Raw genomic sequence first — 22268 nt, 5'->3', positions numbered from 1 at the left:
TATTTAAATGTAGAATTCTACTTTTTTACCTAACCCTTCTATTTTTTTTTGCAAAGGGACAATTAAAATCCACATCGACCCCTCTCTACCCCCTACTCCAACACCCCTCTCCACCTCCTACTCCAACACCCCTCTCCACCTCCTACTCCAACACCCCATCCACTTCCCAGGCTCCACCACCATCATCATACCCACCGACCTCCACTTCTCATCCCCTCATTCAGTATGTCCGCCATCATCCCCTACCACCACCACCACCACCAGCACTCGCAGTCACAATGTACCACAGCCTCTAGAGGTCTCAGAGCTCAGACCAGAAACCCGTTGGAAACAACGCTACTTTCGCATCCAATTTCACGTCTACCTCCATATTAACATCCATACAGGTCCTCATCCACATACACTTCCTCATCAACACTGCCTGCTGAAAACCTCAAGGCTGATTAACTCAACAAACTTGAGTTAATCGTTGAGTCTTAGAAGACACACGCACACGCACACACACACATACTGAATCAGTGTTATAAAAGGGGCCCATTAGTGCCAAGTAACCTGTGGGATCCAGTGTTAATAAACCTTGGGTTGGGGGTGATTAACGGACCAGAGTGGTGGCAGAGGCTGTTCTGTTCTGGGTTCATGTGTCTTCAAGGCAAAAGAAAAGACTCATCCTAACTATGCCACCAGGTAGCAGCGACCTGTGATGTGAGTGACGTCAGAAGCGTACCAGTATGAACCAGATGCATGATTGATAAATCAACCGGCAACTACAGGGGACTGCGATAACTGTCAATGTACAATAGTTAAAGAATACAACTGGTTCTTATGCAGTGCTGTGTCTGGACTGTACTTCAACCTCCAGGGCTTGGTGTTATTTGGACGTTTAACTGGGATGCAAAGTACAGCCAGATGAACGAACTCCCATGCTCAGGGATCTAGGAAGAGCTTATTCTTGGTTGTTGGTTGTGATGTATTACATTGTTCATTGTGGCCGTTAGCAGACGAAGAAGAAAAATAGTACAATTGAATGAAATTATTGATAGAAAATAGGAGAACCATTTTACTAGACACAGATAAGATACAAAACACCAAACGTTCAAGTCCAATATGTTAAACTAAACACATACCTTGATGTGTGTTAGGGTTAGTGTGTGTTTCACACAGGAGTGTTCCGGCTCCTGTGTGCTGTGCAGAGAACAGACAGGTGAGGTACAGGTAAGACGAGTGCAGGGCGGACACCTCTCTGAACCCCCGCCGCTCCTCGTCAGGACTCGCTGACTCATCTCAGTGGCTCATTATTCATCCACCACTCAGATCAAGCTGTGATGCAATGTGTGTGTATTTTTAATTGAGAAATAACTTACATACTTCTGGGGTTAGGTGTGTAGTATTAGTAATTAATGGTTGTATAATGTTCTGTGGATGTCTGCTGAATGTGTGTGTGTGTGTGTGTGTCTGTTTGCATGTCAGTGTGTGTTTGTTTGTATGTCAGTGTGTGTATGTGTGTGCGTGTGCGTGTGTGTGTGTGTGAGTGCATTTTCCATGTGTCTGATTATGTGTGTGTGTATGTTTTTGCTTGCATGACATGCAAATGTGTCTTTCTTTTTGTGATTGTATGTCATTTTGTGTGAGTGTGCAAGTGTGTGTTTTTGTATGTCAGTGTGCGTGTGTGCAGCGGCATGTGCGTGTGTGAGCGTGCACGTGTGAATGTGATGTCACTGCGTGTGTGTGATTGTACGTCAGTGTGTAAGCGCGCGGCGGGTGCATGTGATTCTCTGTCAGCGTGCGCGTGCGCGTGCGCGTGCGCATGCGTGTTTGTCTGTGTGTGCAGTGACGTGCTCCCCAGCCACACTCCAGCCTGAGTCCCCCGGCTCATTTCCCCGGGGAGGCAGCAGTGGGTCTGCCTCCAGGGCTGTCGCTGGCTCCTCAGCTACAGCCAATAAGTCCCCCGGCCCCACGCTGTAACAACACACATCTCTACCAGTAAGTAACCTCTGGTTCACCCAGCCTCCCCCCCCCACCACCACCACCACCAGCACCACCACCACCAGCCCTGTCTCACCAGCAACCCTCCCTCTGTTATTGATAAAGCCCACCGCATGGACAAATTACTGTGTTTTAAGGGCTTACATAGGAATTTGGTCTGACCCATGTCAGGTGTATGTGTGTGTGTGTGTGTGTGTGTGTGTGTGTGTGTGTGTGTGTGTGTGTGTGTGTGTGTGTGTGTGTGTGTGTGTGTGTGTGTGTCTCTCTGTCCATGTCTTTGAATGTGTGTTTGTGTTTGGTTGAATGTGTGTATCTGTTAGTATGTGTGAAAGTCTGTGCATGTCTTTCAGTATGATATTCTTGAGCGTGTGTGTGTGTGCGCGCGTGTGTGTTTGGGCGTGTCTGCATAAGTAAGATAGTGTTTTCCTTTAGTGTGTGTGTGTCCTTGCGTGCGTGTGTGTGTGTGTGAGTGTTACGATTGAGACACTAGCTGGTAGGGAGGGAGATGGCTGAAGGAAGGAGGGATGATTGGTAATCAGGGGGGGGGGAAGAGTGAGAGAGAGAGAGAGAGAGAGAGAGAGAGAGAGAGAGAGAGAGAGAGAGAGAGAGAGAGAGAGAGAGAGAGAGAGAGAGAGAGAATTGCAGACAGATGGGGCGTCACCTGTCGTCAACACAGACCAATCCCAGAGCGCACAAGAGCATGCTGAAGCAGAATGCGGCACACACGCGTGGCCCTGCCGTCGAACAGCCATGGTGCAACTGGTAAGGATATGTGTGTGCATGTGCTTGTGCGTATGTGTGTGTGTGCGAGTGTGTATGTTGCCCTGTGTGTGTGTGTGTGCGTGGGGGGGGGGTTGGCCAAATGCTGTGCTGTAGCTGCGTGGGGGTTGTGGGGGAGGCTTGAGGATGCGGTGATGAGTTGGGCCGGAACATCAGCACCTTCCCCCCCTGCGGAGCCAGGGCAGGGCCTTGTGCCGAGGGAAAATATACTAAACACTGATCAGAGACAGCTTGATGGACAGCATGGGACAAACTAAAGAAAAAGATTGAATTGCATCAGGGCTTATTCAGGCCAAATTAGGCGCAACTTGTTTTACATGGTAAACAAGGTTCCCCTTCCCTTGAGCGTCTTCCGGTGTGATCGCCGGCATACGTGATTGGCTACCGCACCGTGACGTCGGGATGTCAGCTGTGAGCTGTTCCGACACAGCATGTCAGCTGTGTCTTTTTTCGATACCCCATGTGGCCCCAACCACCGCAGCAGCTTAAACTCACTCCAAATGAATGGTTAAACTGGGATTTCAGTGTGAATCCACCTTTAGTCCCGAGATACTGTGCACACATGCTGAATGCCAGAATCCGTGCCATCAAGCTTGTGTTGCTGCCACGTTGGGTTCTGTGGCTCTTTGTGGCCTTTTGAGAACTCCCTGATGTTCAAGTTCACGTTTCACAATTAAAATCACACAAACTGTCTTGCTCTTTTTGCAATTGCCAAATCCGTTTGGAAGCAAATCTTCAGTTTTTTTTACCGTAGGTTGCAACACTTTCTTTTGGAGTAGTGTAAACAATAGTTTTGGAAAATCTGCAGAATGGAAGACACATGAGAATCAACACAAAGGAAGTAAAAGTTAATTAAAATATTATTGTTTAATAGCATATTTGTTGCTTTCAACACAGATTCTCCACTGTAAACAACAGATGTCCAATAAAACCATCAAGGCCATCGGAATTGCCATACAGCTTGAAAAGCCTATTTCTGATCTGCAACAGACATAATAACAAAACTTGTAAAAAGCAAAAGATCTACTTGTTGCAGTGTGAGTTGGACCTCGGGTTCCCTACATAAATCTTTCCATGTCCTTATCCATCTTTAGCGCAGATGGCTAGAAGCAAACTGTTACAACATAGGTTAGCCACCTTAGGAAATTAACAAAACGCAGCTACTAAAGGAAGCAAACAAAGTGCAGAATCAATTAAGTTACCATTGTACGGTAAATATTTGAAATGAACGCAAAAATGTATTCTTTCATTTTGAAAATCTGAAAAAAGTATATATTTGAATTTTGAAAGTCTAAAAATTCTGTGAATGACTCTGACTTTCTGCTGATTATCTGTAGGCATGCTTTCGGGCATAAAACAGTAAACAGAACCTGTCCATTGATAACATGATGCATTTATTCACTGCAACTCGCTTTGGATAAATAAAATATGAATTATAGTGTACACACATACCGGAAATATGATCAGAAAATTGTATTCATAAAATCCTCCATGTGTATGACAATGCAGCTCTGCACAACAATAAGTATTATACAGTAGATACAGATATACAGTAGGGTATGTGAATTATATTTGCCCCCCCTCCCCAGTATTGATCTGTTCAGTGTGTTTGGAAACCACCCAGGTCAGCAAGGCCTAGCGTGACGCCAGAATGTCTCATGTCAAGTAGGAATGGCGCAGGATGACTCCTGTCATACAGGCTTTCTCTAATGAGCCCTAGAGTGGTTGTAAATGGGAAACATGGAGCACCAATGACATAAGGCCTATGACACAAACACACACACACACACACACATATGCACACACACTTCCCTCTTCTTGTGCCGACTTTTCACAATGTTCCCAGCAGCCAATCAAAATGGATTGGCGAGTGGGCAAGGGGGAACAAGATCCGACAGCTAGAGCAATCGGAGACAGGGTTTAAAAAAAGAAGGGAGATTAGGGGAGATATGGAGGAAGAACAAGAGAGACAAGGAGGAGGAGGTGGGCCAGGGATGAAACCAGAGCAGGGAGATAAAGGCAGATAGAGTGGAGGAGGAAGAGGGAGAGGAGGAGGAGGAAGAGGGAGGAGGAAGAGGGAGGAGGAAGAGGGAGGAGGAGGAGGAGGAGGAGGAGGAGGAGGAGGAGGAGGAGGAGGAGGAGGTGGTGGGGGCGAGGGAGGGAAGGGGCTCCACGTTTTCAGCAGACACTGATTTGATGTTTGCTTTAACAGTAAATGCTACGGCTGTAGGCTCAACATTAGTTGGCTCCTTTTAGCCTAGTAACCACCACGCTGTCACAGTCGCACCACCTGGACAGGTGGTCACTGTCAGACAGCTCAGCTTAACGGGGAATGGACTAGGGCTGTCAAAATTGCTCAAAAATGACATTCGAATGTTCGTTTGGAAAAAAATCACGAATTCGAACTATTCGAATATCTGGTTGCCTATTTTACGCAGTTGCCGTCAATATGTCAATAATGCGACAAAACCATGGTTCAAATTAGTGGGATATATATATATCCTATAAACAGCCCAGTAACGTGGAGGCCTAATCATGAAAAGCCACAACTTTGTATTGCTTGCATTTCACCACCACACCTGCAAGCGCGCAAACTATAGTAATCTGAAGAAGACGCCCGCTTCTGAATGTTACAAAGTATGCTAGTGACGTTCCTTGCTTTGCTTACCATTTATCGAGAAGGCCTATTAAAATCGATAAAGAAAAAAATGCATGTCGCCTACGTCTTCCACCATGCCAGCGAAAGGGCCAGCACTACGCACCGTTCGGATTCATGAAAAAAAAGCTGTCTCGGACTTTGCCGAGAACATTGCGTTATAGCAGCTTTCACCAGCCAGACTACTAGCTCCCTGAGCTCTACTTCGGATGCTTATTGAATGGCATAGCCGAGCTGGAATACCTATATCCAAGTACGGAAACCCCGAGGGGATAAAATACATTCGCTCTTCACAATACTAGTCTGTTACACTTGTACCGCGGGAGTGTTTTTACACATTCGAACATTATGAGGGACATCGCGAACAGACAGAGGCTCATTCACAAAGCAGATAGAGGCGCTTGTACCGCGGGAGTGTTCGAAATGGATCGAAAATGGATACATTCGAAATGGATACATTTCGAACTTTTAATATTCGAACTTCGAATATTCGTTGACAGCCCTAGAATGGACTTTCATCGTATCTACTCCACACCACATCTCTCTAGCTTTCTCGCAGAATATTGCAGATAGGAGGGTGGATGGCTAGGAACACTGCAATGGGAAATACCGTCAGGAAATTTAGATTGATCAGTTGGCTGATTTTATTGGCCGATATTGGCCTATTTATATGCGCCTATAATGCAATGTTGATGTGGCTCAAAGCACTGCTGTAGGGTGAGCAGCAAATCCCACAGACTTGGCCTACCTCCAGGATACCGCAGTATATGTTTTGAATAACGGTCAATGTAAATATAGTTTGAATATGGGCCGATCTATAGATATCGGTAATTCTTAACTCCAATATATCGGCATCAACACTGAATTGGGCGGGCTCAAATACAATTCTCAAAAGTCGAACCGAGTTATGAAGTCCACAATTATGAAGACTAATGGAATACTGGGAAGATAGCCTTGTCCACCTCTCAAAGGAGAAAGGAACATGATGTTTTGCACCCGTTTTCGCAGCCCGGTTTTTAGAGTCACACTGCCGACCTAGCCATAAGAAACATGGGCTAGCACTCGTTACGCAAAGTCCCTGTCGTCGACTTCCAAACTGGGAAAATGTTAAACAAATAGCACAAAGCTACCAATAACACCAGCATGGCAGCCCACAGCAGGAAACTCAATGGAACCTCCTCCAATAGCAAAATTCCACCAAGATTTTCTTTTCAAAACTGTCAAGAAAGTGACAAAACGGTGACTCATGGCGATCTCCAAACCGAGCCTACCAGGCGGACGCGTGTGACAGCTTTAACCACGGTCAGCGCGGGTCCTTCGGCGGTCGTCTCCCCCTACTTGAAAGAGCCCAAAGGTCCGTTGACACCTTATGGCCGGGGTCTGTCCTGGCCGAGGCGACGTTGCGTTGACACGCGGCCGGCTGTGACTCAGTGTCCGATGCGAGAGTCTCATTAATTTAGGGCCACTTAAGGCTTTTTTCCAGCTGGGTTTGTTTTCTAATGAGGCAGGGCAGGGCAATTTGGTGATTAGGCTTATGGCAGCGCCCTGCTGTTTTAGGCACAAAGGAGTGGACAGAACCAAGCCCACCACAGTCTAAACTGTGAAGGAGTCATTCTGTAAATATATTACAACAAATTGAAGACAGTTAGCGGCTCTGTGTTTTCGGGGGCACGGGTGTGGTTCCGAGGGGGTTCTGAGTCGCCCTACTGGGGACGAAATGCGTGCGTCGTTAAACCTGAATTCATAATGTTACCTACTGCTTAATACCATTATCGATGTAATAGGCGGATATAACAAATCTATTAGCACGATAAAATGTAGTCTTGTTTCAAAAGTTTTGCCACAGGAGCTGAAAAACTGACGAAAGGATTCCACTGGACAAGTAAAACAGGGGCGGGAAAAACGACCCAGAAGTATAAAACAAAAATAATAAATGTTAAAGTTCCCTGTCCGACCAAGAAATAATGACGGGTCTCTGCTGAAACCGATATTTGTCAGTGGGATTGTTCCCTGAACCTCGCTCTAACCTCGGGTCTGTGGGGCCGCACAAACTATCACCTTCCATCTCCTTCCAGCCTTTCAGCACCTTGCACTACCGCCTAAAGTGTGGCCTAATGAATGGGCTGAGTGTTTGTGTGTGCGTGTGTTTTTGGTGTATGGGCATGTAGGTGTCCTTGCATGAGCTTGTGCAATGAAGCGTGCGTGTGTGTGTGTGTGCGCGTGTGTGTGTTTGTGTGTGTTCCCCCGTGCATAAGTAGCGTGTCAGTTCATGAATGTGTCGAACCATATATGTGTGTGTGTGTGTTTACGTGTGTGTTTGTCTTTGCATTCAATCATGTCTGTGTATGTGAATGCATGCGTGTGTGTGTGAGTGTTTGTTTCTTCGTGCACGTGCGTTTTTTCGTGCACATTTCTACATAATTTCACCACCACGAGCTGTGGTGGTGAAAGGCCCCATCCAGGGAGGGCGGGGCTTCAGCTGACACCTCATCACCAACACAACACACCCCAACCCCCCCCCATCAGCCTCACCTCAAGACCCCCCCAGAGTCCTCCCTGGAGGGTGGGGACCCCCTGTCTTGATTCTTAAACTTTCAAGGCTCAAACGCCAAGGACACATTTGTAGCTAGTAAGTCCCCTTGTGCATTCTGCATCAGCCATGACCGCAGGGTAGTGGGCGAGGCTGTTGGAGGTCCAGCCGGGGGGTTGCAGGTTCGAACCCCAAGGTCCACAGTGTGACCGGTTGGATTCCTTCAGGGGTGCCCTTAAGAAACCTTCCTGCTTGCTTAACGTGTATCTCAGTTCACTGTGAGTAGCTTTGGATTAAAAGCATCTGCTGAACGACCCCAACAGTACACGGATGAGCAACGCAGGGGAAGTCATGTGATAAAATCATTAGAGCCGCCAGAAAAAACAATGTTTTTAACTGCTTGACTCTTCGACCCGAAGTTCACTATACAGTAAGAAGGCCAAATAAATTGGGGGGTTTTGTTTTTTTTAAGGGTACGGACAGACGTTTTCACTCTGCGGCGGTGATGTTTTGAATGTTAGTCAAATAAATTATCCTTTAGCCTGGAGTCGTCCTGTCTGCCCTTCCCGTCACAGAAAATTCAGGTAAGAGATTGTAACAAAAATAGTCTGAAAATGAGAGAGAGAGAGAGAGAGAGAGAGAGAGAGAGAGAGAGAGAGAGAGAGAGAGAGAGAGAGAGAGAGAGAGAGAGAGAGAGAGAGAGAGAGAGAGAGAGAGAGAGAGAGAGAGAGAGAGAGAGAGAAATACGGGCACCTCTCCCTGTGTTTACCTCTGCAATTTCGGCCAATTTGTCTAAATTGCTTAGTGGCCGTCGCAGGGTAAAAAAATAAAAAGGAGAAAAAAACGTATGCTTTATGTCAAAATGCAAGCGGAATATGACTGATCACCTTCATTTTGTGTTCGGCTACTTGGCGCACAGCACTAAATTGTGTATTCTTTCCATGGCGCCAAACCACCTGTCCCACATTTAATTAATTTCCTTTTTATTTATAGGTCTAAAGTGCTGCTACAAAATCTTTTTCTCAATATATGGATTTTTCTCCCTTTTCTTTTTTTTGCGCTGGAATAACCAGACAACTTAACTTTTTACCGTAACCTCACTTGATATAATTACAATACATATACTTTTTTCCTTCCAGGGGTCCCCTCCTGCCCCTAGATTTTTTGCCCCCGAGTTTGATGGCGTATAAGGCATAAAAAAAGTAGTACAAATTTAATTTGTCAGGGATAAGGATGGTTAAAAAAATGTTGAAAATTACAACCATCAGGAGCAATTGGAGGGTAATGTTCTTGAACGCGGCACGGCGTAGCCCAGCGAAATGGGCTTTTATGCTGAATGGTAGAGGGCAAGGATCCCGGCCAATTTCCCTGTTGATTTGGCTTCCTATGGATCACTGGCTGGTAGGGGGAAAACGAAATCATGTTGGAGACAAGCAAAACAATGTCACCATTATCACAAGGGGCAATTTTTTTCCTTGGCGAAAAAAAAGAGCTGTGTCTATTCATGCCTGGACACACGGTTAGCCCGCATAAGATGCTATCTTAATGTAATCCACTCATTTAGTTAAGGCACCGGCCATTTAAGGGACACAAGCGTCCGAGTCACATTTAATTTGGCTCATGATAAGACTTTTGCGCCACAGGTAATTGAAGACTATTGAATGAACGCTTGTACTACCGAGGAGAATGCAGGCATGAAGTCATTCTGGGGTCTTTAAATGCATATAGTTAAGTCTAAAACATATTCCCCTGTCTCTCCTTCACACAGAGGGTAATTGACATATTATCATGCTTCCCCTTGTTGTGTACACAGATCTTGACTTGTAGTTTACCTGAAGTCCCCCTTTTTTCTTCTTACACGTAAGTAAGCTGTTAATCCGTTAAATCCATGTGGGCAACTAGACCCGGCCCGTATCCCCTGCAAACAGGGCAGAAGAGGACCTCCACCCTATACCTGGGTGGGCACCCTGGACTGTAGTATGAGGTCATGGGGGGAAGGAAAGGAAGATACCCACCTTCTCTACCTCCTTCTCTACCTTCTCTTAAAGTGTACAGGGAGCAGTAGGATGGGGTCCTAGTTTAAGAGATGAAGGGAACATTTGGGGTGGTGTTGGAGAAGGGTGGGTTCATAAAGTGACGCTGGAAGCTGTAGGGGTGGTGTTGGAGAAGGATGGGTTCATAAAGTGACGCTGGAAGCTGTAGGGGTGGTGGTGGAGAAGGGTGGGTTCATATTTAAAGGGATGGAGGGAGCAGTTGGGGTGGAGTGTTGTATGGCTGCAGAGAAAGGAGAGGAACGGCAAGGACAGTTCCTGTAGAGTATGGTAGGCTGAGTTTGTCGACAGAGCTGCAATCTAAATAAATACAATAATAAATAATGAATACGTTTCCTTTATATTGGAACGACAGCCGGGATGGGATGAAAAGTGAGTGCGGATTTTGAAGCAAGAACATCTGACCAGGAAGTCAAACTACCTGAACACAAGACTTGTATGCTCTTGATCTCTAAGTGATTCAACATCAGTTTCCACAGCAACCGAGTTGCTGCTGTACTCATGATAACTATTTTGATAACTATTTCGCTATTCAGCAGAAACTTTTATCCAATGAAACTCACAGTGGTCATCAAGGACCATCAACGGTTCAAGGCCATCTCGCAGTTTCCGCTCGGATTCAAACTCCGAAGCTAATCACCAAAGTGTTCGCTAGCGCAAGGAGAGGGGGTAGGTTAGTCATGGTGAGCTGTTGCAGTCTGTCTGGCGGATAGTCTGTCTTTGGCAGTCTGTCCCCCCCCCCCCCCCACCCCCTCCTCCACTGCTGTATTATTACATTGCTGCAGACAGAAATAGCTCTTGCACTTCATCTGTTACTGTTTTCCCTCTGCGTGTTTATGCGTGTGCGTGTGCGTGTGCGTGTGTCATGCTCATACACAAGCGCCAGCAGCAGGGTGATTCACTTTTATGACGTCATCATGTTTCTTGTGATTCCCCTTCATTCAGCCCCGAGATGCCCACACATCTGCACATTCACTCAAAGGCAGACACTTTGATACAGACACACGTGCTCACACACACGCACAGACACTTCAACATATTCTCTCTCTTCTCTCACATCGATGCACACACACAAACACACACATACACTCCAATGTATTCCCTCTCCAATGTATTCCCTCTCTCTTCTCTGACATACACACACACACACACACACACACGTACGCACGCACACACAAACACGCAACACAGGCTAATGCTAGGCAAACGCTAAGATTTCATGGCTAATTTTACCAAGCTCCTCGCTAGTTTTAGTGTGACAGGGTCAACGAGACCCTAATAATTGCATGCCAGTTTTCCCCATCAAGTCGGGGGCGTCCTGATTATGAAACAATCAGCACCTATTCTATTGCAGTCAGTAGCGCCGTGTTTGTTGTGACGAGCAGGCTTGGGACTGTCAGAAGGCGATAGTGGTCGGTAAATGTGAGGTTGACATCAACATTTAGTTTTAAAAGGTGGTGTAGTGAATGCCCAGCATAACTCTCTATCTCAGAGACTCCTGCACACACACATACACCTCACTCCTTCTAATTCACCCACACACAAAGATGCATGTGCACACTTGCTCTTTCTATCCCTCTACCCAAGGGCGTCAGTTTGTTTTTAGAAGTGGTGGGGACAATAAGCATAAGCTTGAGTGTGTTTTGAAAAGTGCTGGGTACCCTTATGTAAGCTATTCATCTATTCAACGCTGCATTACAATATGCTCTACAGTGTATTGTCAGGTGTTGAAAATCCTATTCGAACAATAAAAGTTGAAAACCACAGTTTGTGTTTTGGCTTGTTTTGCAAAACGGCGTTGGAAACACCAGGGTATTGGCTCGGGATATGTAATACACACAGGACAAAGAACAGTGTTGGCAATTTAACACTTATCTTGACATCAACAAAGTTTACCAGACAAACAATGCCAGACTGTAAAGGGGGTACGAAATGAAACGAGGTACTGAGCATCAGCCTTTTGAAGACCAGCAAGGGCTGCTGGTAGCATGCAGCATGTTATGCTGCATTAAAAAAAGAAGAAGAAAACAAGCGCCCAGAGGAGAATTGCATCTGCCAAATCCTGACCACCAGTAAACACTTGCGAAGGACCAATGTAGACTTCACTCGTTACAACACCATAAGCAAATTGCCCGCAAATAAAATCCCCTACAGTTTAGGATAATCACACAGGTTATGCGAGAACATATTTATGTCAGGATAGGCCTACCAGGCTCCAAGTCGTCACATATCTCAATCAGACAAAACAACTATAACCACATTGGCATAGCAATCGCACCGTGTGTAGCTGCTACTAGCTGCAATCTATATATACAATGTATACTAGCTGGAGCACCAACCAGAATCATATCACAATCGCTTAGGACCGAAGGTAACCTTTGGCCAGGTCATCACGAGCAAACAGAACCAGCAGCAATATTTACGTAAACCAATTTCTTACCTTATGTGGCCCTCCACATGCAGGCTAGATGATGTATCCATATCGTTATCCAGTGTCACAAACAAACTTTTTATATGAAGCAAAAGGACCGGCTATTTTCTGAATAAAAATGTCAATTTTGGCTGTCTGTCTTGAAACTTCTCCAGTGCGTTCACACCAAACGCAACGGGGCGACAAGATCCCATACAAAGTGAACGTATAGACGCGTATCGGGCGAATTTTTTTGATTTGTCGCGCCACACTTTCGCCGTGCACGTGCGAGCGCGTTCACGAGGATTTGTGGCGCGACAAATTCGCTCGAGTTGAAATATTTCAACTTTGACACGGATTTCGTGTGATGACAGCCAAGCAGCGTTCAACAGCGTGGCCAATGAGTGGCATGTGTAACGTGACAGCCAATCAGCGTTCAACCGTCAAACTCAGTGCAGTGCAGTCCGGGGTGAACTGCAGCATGGAGGAGAAAGTGATAGTTGCCGTTTGCGACTCTGGGAGCTCTATATATAATAGTATATAATATAATATAATTGTATATATAATATCACGGCCAAAAGCTCTGTGCGCCTCCGGATGGCCGTAGCGCGGGGAGCTCATAGGGATTGGGCTTCTCGGGAGTCGGGGTTTGTTTACCGGCGTTGCTATGGGTTCCGGTCTTGCGTGTTCCAACAGTTTATTAGGTAAGCCTATCTAATAAATGATGTCTTCGTGCGCGCCTATCGCATGATTTTAGACTCGACGATTTCGGTTGAGTATGTGGGGATTTTTTCAGTCGCAATTGGTTTGCACATTTTTAAAAGTGGTGGGGACAAAATTCGTATTTCAAATAGTGGGGGGGACATGTCCCCCGTAATCGACGCCTATGCCTCTACCACAAAAGGAGAGAAAGAGTCTGTCTCTTCCCCCCCCCCCCCCCCCCCCCCCCCCCCCTCTCTCTCTCTCTCTCTCTCTCTTTCTCTCTCTCTCTCTCTCTCTCTCTCTCTCTCTCTCTCTCTCTCTCTCTCTCTCTCTCATTCTCCCTCTCTTACACACACACACAAACACACACACACACACACACACACACACACACACATGCCCTCCCAGATGACCCTTGGCTCGGGGAGGTTAAGGCGTCTCTGTTGGGTTTGTTTAATGAAGTGCCAACATCCCGGCCCCGTGCTTTCTCTCACCGCAGATACGGGCCGGCACCGCCGCCACGCTTGGGTTCATCCCAGGAAAGCCTGGACAGTGTGGACGTGCAGTGGGGAGCATTTGTACATGCATGCTCAAAAAGTCCCCAAATCTCAATCCCATACAATAATATCGCACAACCTCACGACATCGTCAAACAAAACCTGTTGGAAAGGCGTAATTACGCATATTGATGAAGGTGAGCCGGTGCGATGCATCATATCGGCCGAGGCTGGTTTGTGTCCCATCTGCGGCGGAAAAATAAAACAGCCAATGGTGTACGTTTTTGTTGGTTTTTTGCTAGCTGTCGTCGGGCGGAAGCATAGCCGCACAGTGGTTCCTCTCTGTGATTGGTTGGGATGTGGATGTGTTTTTTTGCGGGGGATTATTATTTTTTGTTTCGTAGTGAGTGTTTCTTTTTATGGGTCATACATTATGTGATAAATCACAGCATCCGTGTGGGGACAGTTTCATGACATCATTCATGCTACATTTCCAACAGAAAGTCAGGTTTTGATTAGGGCTGTAAATCTCTTTTGCCTTGTCCTTTCTCCCGCTCTCTTTTACAGTTTTTTCTTATTTACCTATATAACATATTTTCTTTCTTATTTACCTAGACCATAACACTCACAAACACACACATGCACGCACACACACAAACATATGTAAATGTATTTCTGCGAAGTGAAGCAGACTGTGGTGTATAAATCCAGGGGAATTGATGGCTTATTTAATGGATGGCTTAATGAAATATGGATTCAACTTTGTGTCTCTTTTTGAATCGCTGCTGTTCTGAAATGCTAATGGAAGGTTAGCGTGCAAAGCAAAATACAAAAGTCATTGCTTGTGGTACTTAGCTAGCATGTAATCATTCAAGCAACTGATTACCGATTTTTATTCGTATTACGTTCAGGCCATACAACTAAGACAAATGCCCTTTTACTAAATGAAAACCACCCACACAAACTAGTAAGGAATGATCTAATTTCAACCGCATATAAAATATTTCAATTATTGTTTTGGAAAGCAGGCTACATAGTACGAAATCAATCCCCATGTCCAAAACTCAAGAAATAATAATCTCTTGGTTTATTGCCGGCAACGACCAGCAATGACTCCAAAGGACTTCTGTAGCTACTATGTTCTCTTTTTTTCTTCCAGCTTCCAGTGAGTGTAACCATGCTAGCTCATAACACATCACAAAAACTAGCCAAAATCGAATCACTGAGGTCACCGTTTTGGACCGGGAACTTCGGTAAGACCTGCAGGGCCCTTAACCAGACGAAGCAGAAATTGAATTAGCGTTACAACATGACCTAGTCTTTTTTCATTTGAAGCCCGGAGTCATGAACTCGCTGAAGCTAATTTGTTTGGTTTTCCTTTTGCCCAACAATCGCTCCATGGTTTCCTCTCGACGGCGCTACAGGTGATCTGCAGGTAGTTTTATTGGTTGTAAAGTGAGAAAGAGAGAGATCCACTAGCCTATGTTTTCTTTTTTTGAGGGGAAGGGGGGAAGTTGTCTCTGTGGTGCTGAGACCAAAGGGAGCAATGACATCACTGTATCACCCAATCCTAAAAGGACTTCCTAGAATTCCTCAAGTAAATACTGAGATTGAGATAATGGCAGGAAGACTGGAATATAGGACAGGGTAAGCAGCAAGAACCCAATGTATTTAACATTAATTGAGTGTGGCTGGTTTGCTTTGGTTTTTAGTTTTATAACACGTTATTATTTTTGTTTTACATTCACCAACATTGGCATAAGTTACGGCTGTTTTGCACCAGAGCCCTAGAAAATTGGCATTCCCCTCTCTGTAAGATTCATTAAAAGTTTCCCCTTGCATTTTGAACATTGCCGCGAAACTCCTAACTCCCCTAATTATGGTTTTGCCTCCACATTATCCCTGTTTTGGTTTCTCTCCCTCGCAGATTATTGCTAGAAAAATACATAAATTATAAAAGTATACACCATATGTCTGCATCAGAATGCAGTAGGGGATACCCCCTCTCTTTTAGCTATCCTAACGTGCCTCAAATGTAAATTTTAACTGACATTCCATTTCCCACAATCCTCAGCTCGGGTGTCACGGAATAACACCAAAGAACTTTCGCACTCCTCCGACTCCAGCGTGGTATTGGTCTGTTTTAAGGCCACCGGCGCCAAGAGCAGGTGGTTATGCCGGGGACTCCTATGTAATGTCTGGTGGCAATTAGGTGTAATACAGGATGTCAAAGCCTGCTAGACTAGACAGCCTGCTGCCTAATGTTAGCTGGGCTAGGTGTACTTAGCATGTGCAGCCCAGGGGCAAATTAGCGAAGAGGTATGACCTGGTTTTCCTCCATGGTAAAAGGGCACAGAGGTAAAATACCAGAGGTGAAAATGAGCAGGCTTGCGCAAATCCCCAGCCAAATTGGCTTGAGGAGACTTATATGATGTCAAAACATTAGCCTATTCTATTTCTATTTCTTTTATTATAAATGTCTGTCCAGATGTTTTATTGTTATATAAAAACGGTACCTTTAGAACCGATACATTTTTTTTTACAAAAGAAAGAAAGTTATGTTTAACAGCCTTTTGGACCAATTTTCTTTTATATTATATGCATGACAGTTACGTTTGAAAAATGATATCAGGAGCCAATCATTGTTTTGACTGAAACCACCCATCGTCATACATCAGTTTATAAACACGTCTGGGGCATCATCTTAGGGCTGGCGAGTCGACCAAAGATTGAGAGAAAGAGAGAGAGTCAGAGAGAGTGAGAGAGAGAGAGAGAGAGAGAGAGAGAGAGAGAGAGAGAGAGAGAGAGAGAGAGAGAGAGAGAGAGAGAGACCAGAAGAGTCTGGACAGCGAGTATTTGTCAGAGGAAAGGGAGGGCCAGTGCTTGTGCAGTAACAGAATCTGCAGCATCCTTAGGAAAGGGATGATAAGGCCAGGGGCGTATGGGGTTGAGGACAGATGGTGGGGAGAGAATGAGAGAGAGAGAGAGAGAGAGAGAGAGGGAGAGAGAGAGAGAGAGAGAGAGAGAGAGAGAGAGAGAGAGAGAGAGAGAGAGGGAGAGAGAGAGAGAGAGAGAGAGAGAGAAAGAGCGAGAGTGAGAGAGAGAGAGAGAGAGAGAGAGAGAGAGAGAGAGAGAGAGAGAGAGAAAGGGAGAGAGTGGTGGTAGAATATGAAATGAAACAGTCCTTGAGAAGTGCAGAGCTGTGCAACAATGTGCTGCTGAGTGGAAGAAGGAGCAGCACATGTTAGAGTATTGTGAGAGTGGACCACAGTCTATGAGAGTGCCCTGCAGTAGGGAGCGTAGGCCAGGGCTTGTTGGGGGTTCAGCTTGTGGTACCCTTTACTGTTGGTGGTTAAAACTTTCCTGCTTGTGTTGTCGGAAAGTTGTTAAAGTTTATTATATTGGCTTAAGCCTTAAGGTTTGGTTTGACCAAATCTAGAGAAGAAAGAAAGAAAGAAAAAAATATTAACAGATAGAAATGTATTACTAAAATGTAGGGAAAATAATAAATTAATTAATATCGAAACAATTTTAAAAAGTTAACAATATATGGAAGAATGAACAATACTTCTATGAAAAGACAGACAAGAACTCGAAATATACAAAAGAACAAAATATGTAAATGGCACAAAGAAAGAGGAAAGTCTGCCAATGGCTCCGGTCCCTAGCTGTCAGTCAAAGATGTGTTAAAAATCTGAGAATGTAACACACACCCTCAGAGTCCACCACTGGAAATTCGTCTTTCATTCCCTTTTCACTTGCATGGCTTTCTCTAATAGGTGATGGCTGTCTAATCTGGCTCCATTTTGATCAAGACCCACTGGCAAACTTTTGACTCTGGCATGATGTTGTGGGAATTTAAAACTCCAAATACTTTTTGTATTACACACTGGGAAGATTTGTATTAAACAATTGATGCTCCATGTTCGCTGTCAGCATTTTTGGTCCTTCAAGGTATCTATAGTACATGGAGATATACTTCAATATATTTAAATATATATTTAATCGACACTAAGTCCATGTATAGATAATATATATCCATCTAAGGAGCAGGGTACTCTGCTGATTAGTCGGATTGACTCCGAGCCAAATGGTTGTCGGTTGAAATCCTCATGTGAGCACGAAACCTGCTACTTGATGATACTTGCGTAAAAAAAATATTTGTATAAGAAGGACTTAATCTAAATGATGAAATAGTCAAATGTATGACCTTATATATTCCTTCATCCTTTGAATGATGGTACGGTTTCAAAATGGTTGACGGAATACTACTACACACTACACTCCCTTTCCTGCCCAACCACAGAGGCTTAAAAGAAAACATGAAATGTATAAATCGTTGTACACGCCAAGGAGTGTTTGGGCATTAGGACCTGTCTGCCTGTCTGTCTGCCTGTCTGTCTTTCTGTCTGCCAGACAGCCAGGGTCATGACATTCTGCTGGTTCACCTGCCGTCGTCGGGTCTACTTGGACTTCCTCCATGTCTGCTTCCGGCCCATGAATTACACACCCAATACGGCATGGAGGGCACAGACTCTCACACACACATACGCACACACGCACACACACAAACGCACACACGCACACACACACACACACACACACACACACACACACACACACACACACACACACGCACACACACACACACACACAATACAGCATTGGGCGCGCGCACACACACACACACACACACACATTATAGACAGACACACCCATAATACAGTGTTAAACACATTTGCACAGAGGAGACACAGACACACATAAATACACATATGCACACACTCGAACACCAACACACACACAGACACACACACACATATATATACATATACATACACTCTCTCACACACACACACACACACACACACACAAACACACACACAGACAGAGAAACACACATGCACGCACACACACACACACACACACACATCCTACCTTGTACCTGGTAGCATTAGCGATGGCGTGCAGCGGGAGGCTGGGTGGGTAATGTATTGAGGTAATCAGGATGACAGGAAGTCACGGGCCTTCATCATCCCCTCATGAAAAGACCATTCAGCCTTAAGACCCCCCCTCCTCCTCCCCCTCTTGCCTTCATCCTCCATAATGTTCCCAATTTTTAATGCCTATCATATTTCATCTGCTATATTTATGTAGGTATGGCGGTGTGTCTACTCCGTGAAAAGGTGCAAGTCTCCAAAACTCTCTGCCAATGACGCTCTCTTATACAGTTAGCTCGCAATTAGCGAAAGTTACAGATTTTAATTTCAATTTGTTCCAGCTTCATACAGGTTACCCAACCCTAACCCTAACCCTAACCCATGTCCTATGATTCTCAAAGAAGACAACAATCCAGTATTGAAAAGCCATATTTCTGTAACAAACTTTTTTCCAGAATATATTATAAAAATGCCGGAAACACATTCTAATACTAATCATTGATGATGGGTCATGAAATAACATTAGTTAATGCCGAAATAAGCATTTTTCTAAAGCATTAGCATAGGGGTACCTTAGTTACCTTAGTTAACATGAACACATTACATTAGTTAGCATGAACACCATTAGTAAACATGATCACCATTAGTTAAATGATTATTATACATTAGTTAACTAGTTAATTAACTGTTAGTTACTACGTATAACTGCATTACATAAGGTCTATTAATGGTTAATGAATAATCGTATTGCAGAGTTGTACCTTAACGCCAGCTTGTCTGCCTGCCTGCTCCTATGTCGGTCTGTATTCAGTGTACCTTTATAACCTGCATCAGTAGCAGTTGATAAAGGACCTCAGCCAAGCAGGAACACTGTTAAGAAGATAAGCATCAATGGGTGTGTACTGGAGAGAGAAAGTGACATTTAACCAACAGTCTGAGCCCCTCGTATCCATGTATTTTATCCAAGTCTTCTGCATTGTTGGTTCCTTAATTTTCTTTGTATGAGAGAAACAAATAGATTGTATTTCTGTTGATTAGAAAAGTGCAGTTAGCTGCAACACAAACACACGTATAGACACGGAATAAACAGCGCATATGTTTCCCGTCTCTGTGGCGTGCAGCCTTGCTTTATAATGTCAATAACTTTGTGTGGCCCGCAAACACGTACCACACGGTTCACAAATGAGCTCCAGAACATTCTGCAGGACGTGCTCCGTTCTCCTCTCAGACGGACTGATGAATAAACATGACAACGCCATGAGATGAGATGCACAACGCACTCACTCACACACACACACACACACACACACACACACACACACACACACACACACACACACACACACACACACACACACACACACACACACACACAGACGTGAACACACACACACACACATAGTCACACACACACATTTACATAAACACATACACACGCATACACAAACACACAATAATGCATGGACGCATGAACAAAAACACTCACAGACAAACTCACACACCCACACACACAGATGTATATATACACACACACACGCACTCAGATACACATTGACACACACACACACACACACACACACACATACACACAAACGTACACACACATAGACGTAAAAACACAAACACCCAGACAAAAAACACAGACACACACAGACACACACACGCAAACACCCACACACAACATTTTCACTAATAAATATTGCGTAACACATTTAAAGTACACGTACATGTGCACACATACACACAGGAAAACACACACTGTTTGACACACCCAAGCTAACGTGACACATAGGAAAATGTCCCTGTACCCACCAGGCCTCTTACTCAAATCTCTACTTCCTCAAGAAAAGATTGGCATCAAGTCCCAATAAATACCACTTGAAAACCGTTTCGGACCGAAGCCACACAAACACGACTCACCGCCGGCTCAGCTAAGCCCATGCAACCAAACCCAAACCCTTATAAACAACGGGGTTAGAGAAAGCACCGATGTGCGGCTGTCGGAGGTAATGGAAAGACCTTTAGGGAGCGACCCAAACCGCAACAGGAAGTTGCATGTCGGTGTTCTCCCATACGTGAAAACGGTGCAGCGTCTGCCAGGTGTCAACACCAATAGATCGTAACACTGGCAGCGGCGCTATAGGTTTCGAATGATCAGCCACGCCCCCCCCCCCCCCCCCCATCCCCCCAAGCCTGTTTCACTGCCGCTCGCCATGAAAGTGATTCGTCATGGCGGCAGGTCTGGTACCCATGGCATGCACGAGTCCTCATAAGACACAAGGCCTCATACGGATGTATTTACTGAACGTGTGTACGAGTGTGTGTGTGTGTGTGTGTGTGTGTGTTTTGTGTGCGTCTTTGTGCTTGTGTGTGTGTATATTGGTGTGCATGTATGCTTGTGTGTGTGAGTGTGTGTTTGTGTGTGTGTGTGTGTCTGTGTGCACGTGCATGCATGTGTTGACAATTTTAACAGACCACGTTCATGTCCTCATAAGTCACATGACCTCATAAAGATGTATCCCGTGTGTGAGCATGTGCATGCATGTGTTAGTGGTGTAGCATTGTTCTCTTCAGTGGACCCCTGTTCTACATTGAAGTCCAACATAAAGCTCTCACTCTCTGCACAGCACTCACACACAAACATACACACACACACACACAGCGCCGACGGACTCGGGGTGTAAGTTGGACAGGCTTGGGAGGGCTCAAGGCAGAGGGAAGCCCATGACAAGTTTAGATTATTTAGTATTAAGTATTTTTTGGTTGTTGTTCAAATAGTTTAATAACATCACCAAATTCCATGATGAATATCGGGGCATCAGGACTTCTTGTATATAGGGCCCAGAATTTGGTGCTACACCCCTGCACACACACACACACACACACACACACACACACACACACACACACACACACACACACACACACACACACACACACACACACACACACACACACACACACACCACACACACACAAACACACAAGAATATTACAACCACATATAGGGAGAAAACATCAGAAATGCTAAGATGAAGATGTCTTAGACGAAACTAGAGTGGTAGATCATTTTAAGAACATGGACTCAGTTGCAATAAAATATTTGTATTGGTACTTACAGCTAGGCCATGGCCTTAACATGTAATATAATGTAAGTAACAGGGCCTTATCAAGGCTGATCTCTACTTTAGTAGTCATATGGTCATAAATTACGGCAGCTAGCTGATTGCATTTCATACCGGCTTTGACGCGTCAGCTGTTATGGGCTGAAACACTTTGACGGATCAAACCGGCCTCATCGCTATAGCCAGATGTTACATTTGTTTCCACGTAGAAACACTTAGCAACGGCCAAGTGTTAAGAGAATCTTGAATGGCCTAAGGAACCCTGACTCAAGACAAGCTACGAGCATAGGACCAGACGTGGACATGTTCCCTTGTAAAACAACAGAAGCAGGATATTTTGAAGGAAATTCTTAGACAACGAACCAATCAGATTTCCAGTAATGGGAAGGGGAGCCACCTTGCCCAGTATCCCCTAACCCCCTTCTCCCGCCCCCCCTCCCGGCCCTCTCCCCCCTACACTCCAAGGGGGCCAAGGTTGGGCGGGGATGACAGCTTTTAAACAGGCATGCAGTCAAAAACAAGCAGAGCCCCTGACTGAGTGACTTCTGGAACAGGACATCATGGAAGTTGACACCATGGAACCAGAGGGAAAAA

This window comes from Gadus morhua, chromosome 18, assembly GCF_902167405.1.
Source record: "Gadus morhua chromosome 18, gadMor3.0, whole genome shotgun sequence".
Lineage (NCBI taxonomy): Eukaryota > Metazoa > Chordata > Actinopteri > Gadiformes > Gadidae > Gadus > Gadus morhua.
This window is presented reverse-complemented; position numbering follows the sequence as displayed.